Source organism: Synchiropus splendidus, chromosome 4, assembly GCF_027744825.2.
Source record: "Synchiropus splendidus isolate RoL2022-P1 chromosome 4, RoL_Sspl_1.0, whole genome shotgun sequence".
In the NCBI taxonomy this organism is placed as follows: domain Eukaryota; kingdom Metazoa; phylum Chordata; class Actinopteri; order Syngnathiformes; family Callionymidae; genus Synchiropus; species Synchiropus splendidus.
In genome coordinates, this window is record NC_071337.1 from 18284598 (window position 1) to 18289484 (window position 4887).

Consider the following 4887-nt stretch of genomic DNA (forward strand, 5'->3'; position numbering starts at 1 on the left):
TTCCCAGCTCACGTTAAGTCGCTGCAGCTTTGCTTATTTTCTGACCCTGAATGCCTGAGCGGCGTGCAGCAGGTGGAGATTAGGCTGGACTCTCCACTGCTGGGGAGTGACCTCCTGTTCATCACAACGGTCAGCAGTTCATCCAGTCATTGGTGGAAAGAAAGACGACACACTGTCTTGCATATAGCTCATCATCCAAGGTTAATTCTCACACTTCACTACAAACATTAATCTAGTAAGGTGCTCCGGGAAGAGGGCCAGGGACGGGGACAAGTTTGAATGTGCATTTCTGGTCCGCCTGTCTTGAGTTGGCCTCACTTATGAATAAGGCCAGATATTCAAAGCTATACCTTATAATTGCTGCAAATCGGCTGAATGAAGAGCACAATAAAATGAAGTTGACTCCCATAACAATGCAGATGACTTCCAAGGATATCTGGGTTGTTTATTTATCTCTAAACACTAGAATGTGAAACACCTACTGAACCTTTCATGAACTGAAAGGGAGAGTCACTGATAAAATAAATAAATAAATAAATAAATAAATATATGTGTTGTTGTATGAATGTTGGGACTTCCAATAAAGAAAAAAATAAAAGCAAAAAAATAAAACAAAAACCTCAAATGTATAATGTAAAAATTACCGTGGAAATGAAGGAATGAAAACGTGATTCTCCCATGTCCTAAACGCTTGCTGTGTTGTAATCTGGGATTAGGTTGTGTGTGGCAGGCAGAAGGAGATAAGGGTCCTGTCTAATCCCAGTCTACAGTGAAAGGCACACTGACTCATTGTAGAGGAGGTCAGAAGGGGGTTTCTCTATGGGTAAATCATATCCAATCTACATAAGTCATGTGCCGCTAACATTGTTGAATTTATGTTACAATCTTTTTTCTGATGGTTTTGCGCGTAAATTTATGTAAAATCCAATGTGACATTGTCACACTCTGGTCCACACAAGCACAATGAGGCACAAACAAGATGACTCAATGCAGAAATCAAATGTGCGGATGATTATGCATTTCTTGTCTCGCAAAAGGGACCCCCACCTCCAGTCCATCTAGCCCAACTGGTACCCGACTGGGGCCCAACTTTGTAGCCTACTGGCGCCTCCTACCTCCAGTCTGCTGAGACCAACTGTGGACCAAGTGGGACCCACCTCGTTCTGCCCCTTTGCAATCCTAAACACAAGTTTTTGACTTTGAAGTTGCTAATATCTGCAACATGGTTCACTTATTGTTAAGCATGCTTCTTGTACTGGCCCATTACTACACCAGAACCAGAGATGCATCAAGACACAGCAGGCTGAGAGGAGCCCAACAGCCCAGGTTTCCATCAGTTGTACACCATTGTAGGATGCTAATCGGTGGTTATATCTGCAAATAAACAGAAGAAAGTGTTGCGATGGTAGACACAAAAAACAGTTTCCTCATGCACATTATAACTATGTGAAACCATAAGTGACAGGAAGTAACAGACTGCTATCATCATGACAAGTGAGAACATTTCATCCCAAAACCCTGTTTCCATCTCAATTCTGCCTGAGATTTTTGTCCCATTTCAAAATACATTCCAACACCTAAACATTAGCTAGTTCCCCTGCAAGTTAAATCAGTATGCACTCTCAACAAAAATATAAATGCAAGAACTTGAAATGGTTAATGAAAATAGTCATAACATTTGCTCAGATACTTGTTATATTTATGTATGGAGCGATTTGTTTTGCTCAAACCCAGTAGTCCAGTGTCACCTGGCCACTCCTGTTGCCTACGATGTCAGATTGAGTATTTCAGCTCACGAGAGTCATGGAGCATGGCAGAGTGGTGGTCAATTTGCACGCCACATGGTGTAGTCAATAAAAGGGCCCACCAAAATGTGGACTTTTGTCACATGTCACTATGCCACAGGTGTCTCACATCATGAGGTAGCATGCCGGGCGGCCTCTGAGCTGGAACTTGCACACTGGAGGGCCGTGCCGTTCAGTACCGACCAGTCTCGATTCCAGCTGTAGACATGTTTGGTGGCATGTTGGTGAGCGATAGGCTGACACTAATGTTCTGCGACGGGTGGCTCACTGAGATCACTAAATTACCTTGAGGCTTGAATATTTTTGTGAGTGGTTGTCCAATATGTGCCCTGTGACAGACTGGAGACCTGTCCAGGGTGTCCCCTGCCTCTTGCCCTGTTCAGCCCGGAAAGACTCCTTACGCCTCTCCTTACATTTATGACTTGATGATAGACGGTTCAACCCTTCTCCTACTTTTCCCCCTCCATTTCCTCCGTACAAACCCCCACACAAACTTCATCAACTTGTGAAACTTCACTGTAGAGTTTGATGTTTTCTTGGAGGTTTATAAGACACAATCCTAATTTATATAATCTCCCACTGCGGTCAGCTATCGAGTGAGCAGAGTTGTCGATGGTGGCGAAACAAACTCCAGCTCTCTCATTAAGCACTGCGTAATTGCAAAAACCCAATAATTGCCTCAGCCTTTTGTGATCTTCAAAGCCGAGACACTGCAAATGAAGCCTGGAACTGAGTGAGAGAGGAAGAGGAGGGGGGACGCTAAGCTTAGTGAACAATAAAATCGACCAAACGTGGGAAAACGCCACGCTCTTTTCACGGTGCTCTTAAATCTGTTGACATTTCATTTGCAGGGAAGCGGCGCGGCGTTATCCTGGCCCTCGCCACGACAACATTGTGCAACAAACAAACGAGTGGTCTGAGGCAGCAGATGAAAGATGGGTTTACTAAGTCGCCCTGCTGTTCCTCTTTTCAAGTTAATTAGAAATCGCATCCTTTTGTTTCCCCTTCGCGGGCGTTTATTTACTTTCTCACTCGGACCATTAGAACAAATTTGCAACATGAGACGCAAATAATTGGATTTGTCTCGGCGGCTGTCACGGATTGGGGAACATTTTGTTTTGATTTTTATTATCTGTTGCGAGTTTGCAGATATGCTGACGGATATTTGAGGGCTTTTCCTTGCTTTAAAGTTTTTGTTGTAATTAAGTGGTTTACAGGCGAGTCAAGTTTGCTACTTAGTGACACAGTTCTGCGTCCAAAACAAGATGAAATCGTCGCTAAGATTTCATTTGTTCTCTTTCAGTTGAGCAAGCAGACGACGCCGCTGTCCCAGTCTGGCGCTGCCCGAAAAACCCGTAAAACAATTCAAAACCCCACGCAACATTTTCAGTGCCACTGCAATCGAGTCAAACTTTTGTGAATTAACAAAAACGACACTGGATAATTAGAAAAGTTGGTCTCATGCAATAATGAATAATAACTTACAGAACTATGACAACACCCTATTTCAGAGTTTTGTCACCGCTTTTTATCTCAACAAAGTTTTACATTTCAGGATGTCAAATTATTTGGTTGTCCTTGCTGAGGTGTGTATGGCTAGCAAATGCTGCGGGCAACTTTAAATATCATCTTTACGTTTGTGGCAGTGGTGGTGTTTGCGGTATCTATGACTACCTGAAGGAACAGAGAACAAATGGATGAAAGGATTGTGTCCGGCATAGGAACCAATGAACTGGCATCATAGGCAAGACTCGAAATCCCAATCCACAGACTGAAAAGAGAGACACCGACTGTGCTTGCGCGCGAAAACAAGGTGAAATTATGGGCATTGTGTTTGCCAATCGGTAATGTACCAACACATACACATGTTTGTATCTGTACCTTTGTGGGATCCATTCATTGCCACCACGCTTTAACCAGCTTCTCACCCTTAACCTATGCATAACTTGCTAATCTTAACCAGGACTCTGAACCAAACTTACACCCATTTCTAATGACTGACCTATTTTGAAGTCTTTATCCTCAAATTGAAGCTTCTATTTGGGGTCCAGTCATATGGTCCCCACAAAGACATAGGGACATTTCATTGACTCTCATGCTTTCCCCAGCCTCTCTCCCTAAACCTAACAATCCAAAGCAAATGGCTAACCTTAACCAGAAATTCAATTATAATGACCCACTTATTTTGAAGTTTTGATCTTCATATTGAGGCTTAAACTCGTGGGGACCGGCAAAAGGCCCCCACCAATAGCAGACACAGGGGAGTTAGGTTTCCAATAATTGGTCCTCACATATATAGCTATATAAGTTCACACACAAAGACATCTTAAGTGGTTTTGCTACTTCTCTTCAGTGACCTTGGCCAGTAGGAACTCGGGACTCCATTCCAAGTCGTCTTCCATTCACGACCATAATGCTCTATTGAGTCAGCACTTCATCTCATCTCTGTGAAACAGACCACTGTCTATCCAAGGATGACTGATTCGACATGTTACCTCCACTCAGCGTATCATTCCTCACTTTGTCCTGGTGATTATGCTCTTGTGTCTTGGAGCCTAACCCTGACGTCTGCACGCGCCCCTACAGTATTTAGTGGAAGCGTATACAGCGTTTTGCTAGCTCTTTAATGATGACACATGTCTGCACCGTGACAGCTATTTTAACGTTGTATGATTTCTTTTGTCTTTGCGAGACAAGTGGTCTTTTTTCCCAACAACAAACAAAAACAAACCTGTATGTGATATTGAGAGGGGCAGAGAGGGTGACCAAAATTGATGCATTTAACAAGGAAACCAACGTCTGAAGCTCTGCGTTCCCTATAACAAACTACTTAAAAGCAATGAAACATCTATAGTACGTCTTGCGGGCCTTCGGTAAAGACTTCCTGGGAAGCAGCAGACCCACATGAACAGAGTTGATGGGATAGAAGGGGTCATGTTTTGGAGCGTAGTCAACCCTTAACTCCCTGAGACCAGCTGTCCCAAAGAGAACCGCTGTGACCTGATCTTGATCATTCTACCAGGTGACAGAAAAACATGTGAAGGTGAAGTGAAAAATAATGCGGTTTTGCCAAATGATCTCC